At 35.9% G+C, this 14,759-nt stretch overlaps 1 protein-coding gene and 1 pseudogene across 1 annotated transcript in view; both read left to right on the plus strand.

The window, feature by feature from the left end:
- ZNF385D (zinc finger protein 385D) overlaps positions 1-14,759 on the plus strand; it is a 994,621-nt gene that overhangs the window by 142,118 nt on the left and 837,744 nt on the right. The window lies entirely within an intron of this gene.
- Positions 9,320-13,246, plus strand: LOC139437941 (DNA primase small subunit pseudogene; annotated as a pseudogene).

The raw sequence follows: 14,759 nt of genomic DNA on the forward strand, positions 1-14,759 counted from the left end.
CAATCTGATCCTAAAATATATGTGGAAATTCAGGAGACCCATAAGAGCCAAAACAGCCTTGAAAAGGAATAACAAAATTGGAGGACTCATATCTTCTGATTTCAAAACTTACTGAAAAAGCTATAATTTGTCCATACAGTAAAAAGCTATAATGCTCAAAACTGTGGAATTGGTATATGGATAAACACAAATAAGTGGAATTGAATTGAGAGTCCAGATATAAGCCTTCGCATTTATTATCCATTAATTTTTTTTACAAGAGTGCCAAGTCCGTTCAATAGGAATATAAAAGTTTTTTCATTAAATATTGCTGAGATAATTGGATACCCACATGGGAAAAAATGAAGTAGGAGCCCTCCCTCACACCATATGCAAAATTAACTCAAAATGAATTGAAATACTAAATGTAAGAGCTAAAATTATAAAATTGTTATAAGAAAAATTAGGCATGAATCTCTGTGACCTTGGGTTCAGCAATGGTTTAATAGATATGATGCCAAAAACACAAGCAATCAAAGAATAGATAGATAAATCTGACTACATAAAAATTAAAAAAAATAAACTTTTTGCTTCAAAAGATTATAATAAAATGAAAAAAAACTCACAAAATGGGAGAAAATATATATAAATCATATATTTGATAAGTATGTCATATCCAGGATATATTTTTTAAAATCTCTTACAACTCAATGATAAAATGACAAATAACCCAATTTAAAGGATTTGAATAGATCTTTCTCCATAAAAAGATACATAAATGGCCAAAAAGTATGTGAAAATATGCTCAACATAATTAATCATTAGGTAAATGCAAATCAAAACCACAATGAGATACCATTTCATACCCTCTAGGATGGCTATAATAAAAAAGATAGATAATGACGAATGTTGGCAAGTGTGGAATTATTGTAACCCTTATACATTGCTGGTGGAGATGTAAGTTGGTGTAGCAAATTTGTAAACCAGTTTAGCAGTTTCTTGGAAATTAAACATGGAATTATCCTATGGCCCAGCAATTCCATTCCTAGGTAAATACCTAAGAGCATTGAAACATATGTTCTCCAATCCTGTACATGAATGTCATAGTAGAAGTATTCAGAACAGCAAAAAGATGGGGAAAAAAACACACTTCGATCAACTGATAATTGGATAAACAAAATGTGCTATAGCCATACAATGCTGAGGCATGAAAAAGAATGAAGTACGGATCCACGCTACAACATGGATCTGGAAAACATTATGCTAAATCTAAGAAACAAAAGGCCACACATATGATTCCACTTTATAGGAATTACTAAAATATAAGAAAATCCACAGAGACAAAAAGTAGACTAGTGGTTGCCAGATGCTGGGAGTATAGGGAGAGACTGCTAAATTAATATAGGTTTCCTTTTTTGGGTGATGAAATGTTCTAGAAATAGATAGTAATGGTGATTGTACAACCTTGTAAATATAATGATAACCACTTAATTGTACATTTTAAAATGGCCAATTTTGTGGTAAGTGAATTATGTATCAATTAAAAAATCCACTCCATGCCGACATATATAATTTAAAAATTTTCCTTTCTCTTCCGGTTAGCTTTCTAGTAAGAACTTTTATCAATAATTTAAAATACTATTATATATAAACAAAAATATGTGTGCATTTAAAAGAGAAATCTATATATACATGTATAATTTTGTTTCCCTTATATCACAACGTATATTTATTTACAACCCGCTTTATTTGAACTGAAAAATTTTTATAATTCTTTATGCTGCTTGTATATTTTTAATTTATATTCTAGATGTACCATGGCCCCTTTTGAGTTTCTTTCCAAATTTCTTGGAATGACAACCAATGTTGTAATGATTCTTGATGATACATCTTGTCCATTTACTGAACAAAAAATCCATATTAATTTATAGAAGAAGATTTTTTGGGTCAAAGAACATGTACAGGTTTGAATATTAATTAAATGACAAATATTTCTTGGCCACTTCTTATTTTCTAGCCAGTAATCAAAGCACCAATTTAATGGATATTTTCATATTACTTATTTAGGAGATTGTACTAGTTTGTCCTAGCTGCCTTTATTATCACAGTGTTATTGAACATATTAATGTTTGATAGGTAGATAACTGCAAATTATCTTGATTTTCAATTTGCAACTCTAAGTGAGATTGAGCATTTATTTTATGTTTACTTGCTGTTATCTTTTTAAAGAAATTGCCAGTATATAAAGTATGGCCATTTGGTTTTTTGACTTAATTATCTTTTTTTGTTTTTCAATAGCTCATTAAATATTAAGAAGAGCACCGTTTAGCATACAGTTTATAAATTTAGTCTCTAGTTGTTTCGACATTGTTTTTTTTTCATACTGAGGAATTTAAGCTTTTGTTTTATGTCATCTTTCTGCTTTTTTGTCCCAAGTAATCAGCTTTACTTTAACTTACTCCAAGATTATAAACATATTCACACTTTTTCCAGGTTTATTTTTTACTTTAAATCTTAACACCAATTTGAAAGGAGAGAAAATCTTTAAAGTTGAAGTATTCAATTTTTTTTTTAGAAGACATAATACATGGATATGGAGAGCATGTGAAAGGCACAGATCTGGGTCGTGCTGAAGATAAAATTATGAATTGTAAAGGAAAATATATTTTTATTTTTTGCCCCTTCTCCCAAAACACACAATTGTTCTAAATCCCTAAATCTACCTACTGGGATACTTTTAACAAGAATTTACTGCTTTGATTTTTGACTCACATAACCCTGACACCATTTAAAATCTTCCTACTAGAAGGAAGGTGACTGATATTTGGTATACTTAATGAAGTGATAAAAATTTGTATTTATTTATTTGATCTTAAAAAAATGTTTATTTGATATTTTTCATGGCTAGTATCAAAAGTGTCCTTGAATACTGTATTAGTCAGCCAAAGGGGTGCTGATGCAAAATACAAGAAATTGGTTGTGTTTTTTTAAGCATTTTTATTTGGGGTAGGAGCTTACAGATACCAGGCCATAAAGCGTAAGTTACTTCCCTCACCAAAGTCTGTTTTCACTGTGTTGGAACAAGATGGCTGCCGATGTATGCAAGGGTTCAGGCTTCCAGGGTCCCTTCCTTCCTGGGGCTTGCTTCTTTTTCCTTTGAGTGCTTACTTCCTGAGACTCCACCTTAAGGCTTCAGCATCAAACTCCAACATCAAAAATCCCCAACTCTATCCTTTGCCATGCCTTTTATTTGTGAGTCCCCACCCACCAAAGGTGAGGACTCAAAGCTCTGCTGGTACAAGAGGTTTACATGATTACTTAATCAAGCAAACCTCTGAATCCAATATAATCTAATATGCCAAAAGGAAAAGATCAGTTTACAAACATAATCCAATATTTCTTTATGAAATTCATCAATAATATCAAACTGCTACAAATACATTTTTAGAAATTTTTTGAAGTATATCACTCCTACATAAACATACATAAACAATAAGTGTATAGTAATAGTTGATAACTTAAAAAACAAACATACATAACATCATACAGTGCTCTCATAACTCACCCTACTACCAACACCTTGCATTGTTGTGAAATGTTTTTAGCTTATTAAAGAGCATCTTCAAAATGTTCCTACTAACCAATGTATTTTTCCCAACATATCCTATTATTATTATTATTTTATATCATTTATACATGAACGTACATAAACAGTAAGTGTATAGTAAAAGTTGTGAACTTACAAAACAAACATGTATAACATCATACAGGCGTCCCATACTTCAACCCACCACCAATACCTTGCATTGTTGTGAGGCATTTCTTATAAATTATGAAAGAATCCTATCAAAATCTTATAACTAACTATAATCCTTATCTCACATTTGGTATATTTCCCTCAACACACCCTATTATTATTTTTTAAATATATTTTTATGACAGAAGTTGTAAACTTACAAAACAATTATACACATGTGCAGAATTCCCAAACAACACCCCTCTATCAACATACTACACTGTGATGGAACTTTTGTTACATATTATGCAATAATATCATCAGACTATTACCAGGTCCACAGTGGACATTTGGCACACATTTTCCATACTCCCACATTATTAACACAGTACATTTTTCACATAGATGAAAATTACATGAATATTACATTATTATGGTCAACTGTAGTCCATAGATCACTCCAGTTGTATTTTTCCCATGCTTCTCCACATTCCCCCCACACTGCAGTAGTGATGTACATCTGCTCTAGCTCACCAAGAACACTCTTGCACCATCAACCACAGTTTTCATTCACCTCTGGATATACTGTGCTATTCAGTCCCTAGATTATTCTCTAGCTTTCTGCCAATTGGCATTTACATCCCTAGACTACCCTTTTCAGCCATATTTCCATTTATAAACCAGCTGTTACTCACTATAATGTGTTACCATCAACTCTTTAAATTTCTGCACTTTTACAGTAAAGCTAATTAAAACTTCTATATATATTAAGCATCGGTAGTCCATCCCAGTCCTCTTCTTATCTCCTTTAAGAATCCACCACCTACCACCAGGTCTTGAAGATATTTTCCTACATTTTCTTCTAGAAGCTTTATGTTTCTTCATTTTATACTTAGGTTTTTGATCCATTTTGAGTTAATTTTTGTATAAGGTATGAGAGAGTGGTCTTTTTACCTTCTTTTGGCTATGGATATTCAGTTCTTTCAGTACTATTTGTGGATTGGACTGCTGTGTCCATGCTAGGTGGATTGAACAGGCTTGTCAAAAATCACTTTACCATAGATGTGAGGGTCTATTTCCGAACCATCAATTCAGTTTCATTGGTCTGTGTGTCTTTATGCCTGTACCATGCTGTTTTTACCACTGTAGCTAGGTAATATGATTTAAAGTTTGGAAATGAGAGTCCTCCAACTTGGCTTTTCCTTTTTAAGAAAGGTTATTGTTTTTGGTTATTCAGGATCCATTAACCTTCCAAATAAATTTGATAGTCACGTCTTTCATTTATTTTAAAAATACTGGTGGAATTATTATTGGTGTTGCCTTGAATCTATATATTAATCTGAGTAGAATTGGCATCTTAATAATATTTAGTCTTCTATTCCATGAGCATGGAATGTTCTTCCAATTATTTAGATCTTTTAAAATTTCTTTTAATAATGCACTGTATTTTTCTGAATACAAGTGCTTTACATCAATGGTTAAGTTTATTCCTGAATATTTGGGTTTTATCTGTCTTATTTTATTTTCCCCACTCTTTTGATGTTTTTAATTACTTTTATTTCCTTTCCCTTCCCTTCTCCCCTGCTATTTTTTGCTGTCTGTGTCCATTTGCTGTGTGATCTTCTGTGTTTGTTTCTCTCTTTTTGTCTTCTCTTCTCGTTTTTCTCCTCTAGGTTTCACCAGGATTTGATACTGGGGATGTCTTATGTGGAGAAAAGTTCCCTGTCACTTGTGCCACCTCAGTTCCTAGTTTCTGTTGCATGTTGCCTTGATTCTCCCCTTCATCTCTCTTTTTGTTGCATTATCATCTTGCTGCATGACTTACTTGCTCAGGCACTTGACTTGCTGTGTGGGCACTTGGCTCACTACACTGGCACTTGGCTTGCCACACAGGCAGGCCTTTTTACCAGGAGGCCCTAGGGATTGAACCTGGGTCCTCCTATATAGTAGGCAGAAGCCCAATCACTTGAGTCACATCTGCTTCCCTTTAGTTACTTTTATTGATATAATCTTCATTTACAGATTCTCTTCCAGGCCTCTCTTTCCTTTGTTTTCATTTCAGGCCACTGCACACCCTTTAGTATTTCCTACAAAGCTAGTTTCTTGGTTACAGACTCTCTCAGTTTCTGTTTATCTGTGAATATTCTAAATTCACCCTCATTTTAAAAAGTCAGACTTGCCATTTCTTCAAAGACTTGCCATTTCTTCAAGCTCACCAATCCTTTCTTCTGCTTCCTCAAATCTGCTATTATATGATTCCAGTGTACTTTTTATTTCATTTATTACACCTTTCATTCCCATAAGATCTGCTATTTTTCTATGTATGCTTTCAAAGTCTTCTTTGTACTCATCCAATGTTCTCTTAATATCCTTGATCTCTTTAGCCATCTCAATGAAATTATTAAGAAGGTTTGTTTGAACATCTGTGATTAGTTGTCTCAACTCCTTTATATTATCTGAAGGCTTATCTTGTTCCTTTAACTGGGTCATACCTTTCTGTTTCTTGGTGTGGATTGTAAGTTTTTGTTGGTGTCTTGGCATCTGGCTACTAGATGTATTTATTTTAGGTGCAGTTTTTCTCTTTAGCTTAGGGTTTTCTTGCCCTTTCTCCCTTGCTGGCTGTGTAGCAGGATCCAAAGATGTAGTTGGTGCTTTAAGCTGTGGAGCCTCAAGCTGCCTGCATTGCCCCAGGGACTGTTGAGGCTTCTCCAAACTTTCTCCTTTGCCAGGGGTAGGGACAGACCCACATCCATGTGTAATAATCCAATTCACACAGGCCCAGACTGTAGTTGCCCAGAGAGACTGAGGAAGCTTCTTGGCCCTTTCTCCACTACCTGGGGCGGGGATGGAACTGCAGCAATCTATGCCATTTAGGTCCAAAATGACTGCAGTTGCTCTGGTACTTCTGACCATTCAGTCTGTGTCAGCCGAATGTGCCTGCAGTTACCTGGAGAGGCTAGAGGTGGGGTGAAGCCTAGCCTAGGGCTGCAGGCCAATCTGGGTGAAAGAAAGTGGTCTCTACCATCACTGCCATTTTCAGTCAGCCAGGCTTCCCCTCATGCTGGGGACAGAGTCAAAATGGCAGCTGCTGTCCTCCTACCAACTTGGACAGGTTAAACTTTAACTGTTCTTACGGTTATATTTTGGCCAGCTGACTTTATTAATGAGTCGCTAAATTAGTGGCCAATTGTCTTTTCCTCCCTGTTTTTGTGAAATGGAGTTTCTAATTCCAGCCACAGAATAGCTCCTGAGGACACTTGTGCTGCCAAAGTAGGATGATCACTGGCCTCCATGACATGGCCTGGATTTTCCTGGAGAGGCTGGCACAGGTCTCCCAAAGTTCCTCCCTGCTAGAGGTGGGGCTGGGGCTTATGCAAGAACTGCAATCTTATCTGGATGGAAAGAAGGTAATCCCAACCAGCACTGTGATTTTCAGTCTTCGCCACTTCCCCTCACACCAAGGGGGTAATTAAAGTGGCAGCTGCCTGCCTCTTTCTGCTTGGTCAAGTTCAAACTTTAGCCTGCCAAGTTTACTCATCAGTAGCTGAAGTTGTTGCCCAACCATCTTTTCCTCCCCTGTTTTTGGGAAGAGGAGCCTCCAATTCTAGCCATGGATTAGCTTCCAGTGTGGCTAGTGCCTCCAGTAGAGGATGGGCACTGGCTTCCGGGGTGTGGAGTGCTCTATTTACTAGTCTTCTCTGCAAATGGGCAGTCTTCTCTTTCCATTCTTTCAAGGATGTTGCAGAATGCTCTTCTGGTCTCCTGGGACCTCCAAACAGGTGCTTTAGATAGCTCTGGTGATTACTAACTACCCTGTAGCAGGAGCTGTCTCTAGGAGCTCCTTGCTCTGCCATCTTGCTGGTTGTTCCTGTCTTGAATACATTTTTGAGTACTGATAGGATTATAATACAGGACGGCTAATGAAATATTCTTCTATTACCATTTTTATTGAGCACCCACAAGGTACAGGTCCATTTTAGCAGTATATTACAGGGGTACATTTCATAGTTATTTCCATGGAGAGAGGATGTGGTCTGAAAAAATAAAGCATATATTCATTCAAATCACTCCAATACAAAGGAATATGTATTTGGCATATATTAGGGATAAACTAAATAATTTTGGAGTGCATAGGTTATGGACCCCTTAACAGTCATAAACAAAGCCATCCTTAAAGAGCTGACTCCTATATCATCAAGGCATCCATAGGCTTAGATTATGGTGGTAACTTTTCAACCAAGAAGAAGAATTAAAAAAAAAAAGTTCAGAGACAGGGGTGTATTCTGCAGGGAGGAGCCAAAGGAGCAGGTCACTGCAGCTGCACTCCCCTGTGGAGCAGACTATGGTCTGGAGACCTGAGAGCCACAGGGATGAGCTGTGCCAGGGCTGTGCAGTCACTGAGCAACCCCTACAGAGGCCAGCCTCGATGTGATGTGATGTGATGTGATGTGATGTGATGTGATGTGATGTGATGTGATGTGATGTGATGTGATGTGATGTGATGTGATGTGATGTGATGTGATGAAGGAGTTATGAAGTTACTGTCAAAAAGATCAAGGTTTGAGGATTGTGGAAAGGTGGCAACAGACTAAAAGGCAGAGAAGAATGTTCTCACAAAAACAATGGGGAAAGAGCTAAAAGCTGTCCAAGGGATGTGCTTTGGGAGTCAGCAGAGCAGGACAATGCTTTGTAACTCCAAGGAGGCAAGGACAGAGAGACAAAGAAGCCAAAATGACAATTGTGATTTACCAAGCCTTCATGGCAGCCAGGAAGATATTCAGCTGGCCCACTGCAGCCAACTGAGAGGTAAACAGGCATCTTTCTCTGCAGGATGTTTTTCTTCCATGAATTCAGCCAGTAGAACCCTCTTTGAATATCCAATGTGGAGACTCAACACAGGAACACGGGACTGCCCAAACTGAAACACCTCAGTAGAAAGGTGAGCAGATGAGTGCCATCTGCTGACCAGTCTGGAAATTACATGGGCAAAAACTGTTTTCCATGCTCTCTATATCCAACCCCTGGGAAAAAATCTGTGCCCCACTAGTGAGTCCCTGGCTTAATTATGAAAGCTTAAGCTGGGAAATATTGAAGACTGAGAATAAGTTGAACCAAATATCAAAGAAGAGCTGGGGAGAAAAAATAACAAAACCAAAAGGTAAGAGAAAGAAATTGGCCAACAGAGTAAATTCAACAATATATTCAGATGCCTAGACATCAGCAAAAAATTACAAGCTATACTGGGAAACATGAGGAAAAGGCCCAGCGAAAAGAACAAACCAAATATCCTGAAAAGAGAGACATGATTTAAGACAATCAATGATAATCACACAACCCTCCTAAATCACTTCAAAGAATTTATAGAAAATTTGACTGAAAAAATAAAGGATATTAAGAAGACATTGGGAGAAGTCGATGTGACTCACACAATTGGCCTCCCATCTACCACATAGTAGGTCCCTGGTTTGTTCGTGGTGGGAAGAAATAAGTAGAAATACATTTTTAGAAAAGGTAATTTTTAAAAAAGGAGACATTGGAAGATATACAGAACAACTTGAAAGCCTGCAAAGAGAAGTAACAGACCTTATGGGAGTGAAAGTCACAATGGATGAGATTAAAAATACGTTAGAGGCACATAAGAGCAGATTTGAATTGTTTGAAGATCGAGTTAGCAATTTTGAAGACAGAATATCTGAGGTGGAAAAGAAAGGAGATCAGAAAGAAGAAAAGGACAAAATGGAACAAAGTCTCAGGGAACTGAATGACCATGCAAAATGCAAAAACATTCACATTATGGCTGTCCCAGAAAGAGAAGAGAATGGACAAAGGGCAGAAAGAATATTTGAGGAAATAATGACTGAAAACTTCTCAACCCTTGTGAAGGAAATAAATATCAATATCGAAGAAGGGCAATGTACCCCAAACAGAATAGACCTATCCCAAGACATGTACTATTCAGAATGATGAATATCAATGATAGAGGATTCTGAAAACAGCAAGAGAAAAGTAAAGCATTACATACAAGGATACCCAGTAATATTAAATGCTGAACTCTCATCAGAAATCATGACAGCAGGAAGAAGGTGGTATGATCTATTTAAGATACTGAAGGAGAAAAACTTCCAGCCAAGAATTCTGTATTCTGCATAGCTGTCCTTCAAAAATGAGGGTGAGTTCATAGTCTTCACAGACAAACAAAAACTGATAAAATATGATACCAAAATATCAGAATTACAAGAAAGACTAAAGGGAGTGCTACAGCCAGAAAGAAAAAAACCAAGGGCAAGAGATGTGGAGAAGAGTTTAGAAATGAAGATCATTAGGAAGGGTAAACTAAAAGATAAGCAGGAAATAGAACAATATGACAACATAGAGCTGGAGGACTAAATAGATGAAGTAAGTACTGCCTTTATAGTAATAACATTGAATGTTAATGGATTGAACTTCTCAATGAAAAAAGACATAGACTGATAGAAAGAATTTAAAAATATGAGCCATCTGTATGTTGTCTACAGTAGACCCACCTCAGACATAAGGACACAACCAGGCTAAAAGTGAAAGGTTGAGAAAAGGTATTCCATGCAAATAGTAACCAAAAAAGTGCTGGAATAAACCAGATAAATGTAAAATTACATTATAGTATATGAACAATAATTACTCATTGCAACTGGAAAATTGTCCCTGTGATCAGTATTCTGTAATTCTCTTCATATAAAATAAACACTGGCTTTTAATTGAGGAGGGCTGGAGAAGAGATGTATTTTTGGCTATTTCATTTTTTTAACCCTTTTTTATTCAGACTGTCTAATTAAAATAATCTTTCTGGATCAATAATGTTTTAGCATGACTACTGTTGAACAAGATTTTGAATTTTTCTGCCTCATAAAATAAGTGTTGGCAAATTATCTGCTATAATTCATTCCAATAAGATGTGAAGAACTCTCAAATTGGAATTTGATTATCTAGAATGTAATATGACCCAAATGGAAATTAAATTACTAAACCAATAATTAATTTAATTTTTAGAGATTATTATATCCAGAAGTTAGAGCTGTAATATAAAAGTTAGAATTATGTTATAATTTCTATTATATTTGAATTATTCTTACACTTATCAATGTTTGTTGCTATGCAGTCTATTTTTTATAATTGTACTAAATCTAACCTGAATTTGCACTCTTTTAAATTTGTAATTTCTTTCAATCTACTTTTCTATTTATTTTAAATGTTACAATAAAGAGCTTTTTAACAGCCAAAAAAAAGCCATTGATTATTCACTTTGGGTAGATCATATGGCCTGTGACTATATCTCAGTAAAATTGCTTAACAAACAAATAATTGTGCAAGAATAACTAAAAATAGCAGCTATATACAGCAGGGGAAACAGAGAGATTGAGAGGTGAGGAATTTCCTTGTTTGTCTGCTTTTTATTATTATTATTGAAATAATGAAAATGCTTTAATAATAATTGAAGTGATGAATGCACAACTATGCAATTATGCCAAATACCAATGATTGTATACTTTGGATAATTGGATGTCTCAATAAAATTGATTTGTTTAAAAAATATATAATCCAAAAATAACCCTGAAGCTTCTCTAGTGTCTACGTTCTCCTACCTACCTATACAAACTTTTCTGAAAGAGTATTCTAGCTCAGAGGTTTGCATATTCTGTAAAAGAATTTACAATTATGATCTCTCTCACATGGTTTTAAGGTGATATCTAAAAATTTCATCATAATTGCCAAGAATATAATTTCTCACACATCATAAATATTGACTTAAAATATAATTATGTCACTTTTAAATGTATTTAATCAAATATAAACATATGGCATTAATAGCTACCTTCATTCACTTAAAAATATATGAAAAAGCTCTTTAACAGTTGATAACAATTCTAATTGTTATTTGAAATTGTATTTTCATTCCACTTCCTCTATGACATTTAATACTATTGTAATTTAATTTTAGGTTTGGAAGTCTTATTTGTATCTGTTATACATCTCTGCAACCAAATAAATCAAGTAAGTACAAGTTGGAATAAAATAAAGACCAAGGTTTGAGTTTCAGCTCTGCTTTTTTGACTATGAACTTGTTCAGAATTAGACAGTTTCACAATGACAACAGTAACAAGTGACCACAGAAGTTTCTCCAAGGGGTAAGAAAGAAGATAATTCTGCCTCGTGTGAGTCCACATCAGCTCATATTATTGAAGAAACTGAATATGCGAAAAAGATTTGAACTACTATGGAAAAGATCTGAAAGCAGCTGTTTGAAGATGAAGTAGGACACTGCAGTAAACATGGCAGACTGGATGAACTGCTTAAACTTTATTACTGCAGGCACGTCACCTATGCCCAGTACTATCGCTGGCTCAGCTCTGACGGAGTGGTGAAGAATTACTTTCAACACTGTGAAATGTCATTCACTTGGAAAGATGATATTATGTTTGCTTCCCATTCTTCAACAACCAGGGTGACCTGGAAAACGTGATGCAGAAAATGAACCCATACAAGACTGAGATAGGGGCAGAACCAGTCAATACAATACAGTGGAGCTGGAGCTTTCCAGGCTCAGGAAAAGAGCTGGTGTTTGACATTGATGTGATAGACTGTGATGATGTGGGGAGATATAGTTCTGCAGACATATATTCGAAGTGCTGGACCTTCCAGACAATGGCCATATGCATCATCGACCGAGCATTGAAGGGGGACTTTGGATTGAAGTATGTTCTGGAAGGAGAGGCATTCATTTTTATGTCCGTGATAATTGGTTAGAACATAGTCCTCTGTGGTCTGTTCTGGGATAGTTGAGCATTTGAGTCTTTTAAAGGGTGGTCAAAAAAGTTAAAAGTTCACCTCTGAAAAAATTCACCCTTTTTTCAGAAAGTCTATTAACATAATAAAAAAGGACTTTGAATTCTATGCCTTGGTCAGTCAGGATATACTTGAAAACAAAGCTGGGATAAGATTTTAGCCATTGTTCCTGAAACAATTCATGAACTCATAATGAACATTCTCAAGCTTCCAATAGCACCACAGTTCATTTCAGCGTTGGGAGCGTTTGAAGAAAATAACCAGCAGATGTCAGAATAACAAAAATGACAAATGTGGACCCTGGCTAGAATGGGACATCATGCTCCAGGACTGTTTTCCATCACTGGATATCAACATTAGCAAAGGAATCAATCATTTACTGCAGAACCCTTTTAGTGTTCATCTTAAAACAGGTCATATTTCTGTTCCTATTAATTTACAGAAAGTGGATCAGTTTGATCCATTTGCCGCGCCAACCATAAGCTCCATCTGCCATGAAATGGATACCATTTCCACTAATGATGAGGAAAAGTAGGAGAATAAAGCTGAATCCAACATCAAATATAGAAACAGAGATTATAAGAAGATAGGTGTAGTGCCTTATGTGAAATCTTTGAACAGTTTCTTGAAAAACTGGATAAATACCGAAAAGGAGAGCTGCTCAAGAGTGCCTCAAACAACAGGGCTCCTGAGGGTTCTAGAGACATCTAGAAACTATAGGCAGGGCAAACAATCTCAGGAGTGAACCTTACTTTGGAATATATGCTCCCCAGTGTAACAGAGTTAGACTCATTTGTAATTTCCCTACACATGGCTCTTCTGCCTCTTTTATTTGAACCTATAATTAGCACTATAAATGTTAATTATATGTCCCAGTGACTTAAATCTTAGGTCTGTTCATATGCCATTTGAGCACTGAATCTCAGCAGAGTTGCAACACCTACTTTCCAGTTCATTGGACTCACCCAGGACAACTAACAAGGTGGTGATCACGGACAAAGCCCATCCCAAAAAAACAGAGTACCTGCAACTGCAAGAAAGAGTTCCATGCAACTGCCCCATGAGATCTAAGCCCTTTCTCAATCAGAGGCAGTGTGGGCATCACCATCCCAAAATCCTCAAGGTGGAGGAATGAACAAACAAAAGAAGGGAAAGCAGCTATGAACTCAAGTAGATTGATTATTCTAGCAATGGATGAATGTGCATCACTGATATAAAGGCAGTGGCCATCAGAGGTTCTGAGGGGAGGGAAAGGGAAGAGTAGGTGCAACATGGGGGCATTTTTGGGACATTGGAATTGTCCTGCATGACACTGCAGTGATGAATACAGGCCATTATACATTTTGTCAAAACCTATAAAATTGTGCAGGATGAAGTATAAACTATAATGTTAACTATAGTCCTTGGTTAGTACAATGCTTCAATATGTGCCCATCAATTGTAACAAATGTACCATAATAATGAAAGATGTTACTGTGCAAAACTGTGGGAGGGGAAGGGGTCTGTATAGATGGGAATCCCCTATATTTTTTATGTAACATTTACATAATCTAAATCTTTAAAAATAAAAAAAAAACATTTAAAAAGAGTGATTTTCAGAAAGATTTCTGAAATAACAACTCCCCTCAAACCAATGTGAATACTTTCTACCTTCAACCAAATATCACATACTTCAAGAGCCAGTTAATAAGTACAGCAGAACCAAAAAAAAAATGAAAGAAAGTTCAGAATTGAAAAAATCTAAGGTATTCTTACAGAGTAGATGGAGTGCATGATTTGGATTTGGGGCATAGCATTTGATAAGACTGCAGAGGAAAGGCTCTTGCCAGAGCTCAGGATTTGAGATTATCTTCAGCAGACACTGGGTTGATATTTGTGGCTTATTGAGCTGCTGAGTGAAACAACCACCACGATGTGTTTTAGGCAGTAAATCTGATGGCATTAAATAGAATGCCTTGAGAAGATAAATAAAGTATGAGATCTGGGGTAAAGGACACCAGATGCATTCATAAAGCAGCAGATAAAGACTTGAGTCCAGCTATATATAGTGGGAATAGAGAGGAAATCATGAATTTGAAAGTCATTCCAAATTAAGCATATACATACCTAATTGATCTTTGCTGTGAAAAGGTGGAGATAAAATTGTTTAAAGCTTTAAATTTGAATGCCTGAAAAATTATCAACAAAGTTAGAAGAAGCAGTTGGCTGAGATTGGAGATCTAGA

Source organism: Dasypus novemcinctus, chromosome 31 (assembly GCF_030445035.2).
Source record: "Dasypus novemcinctus isolate mDasNov1 chromosome 31, mDasNov1.1.hap2, whole genome shotgun sequence".
Taxonomy (NCBI): Eukaryota; Metazoa; Chordata; class Mammalia; order Cingulata; family Dasypodidae; genus Dasypus; species Dasypus novemcinctus.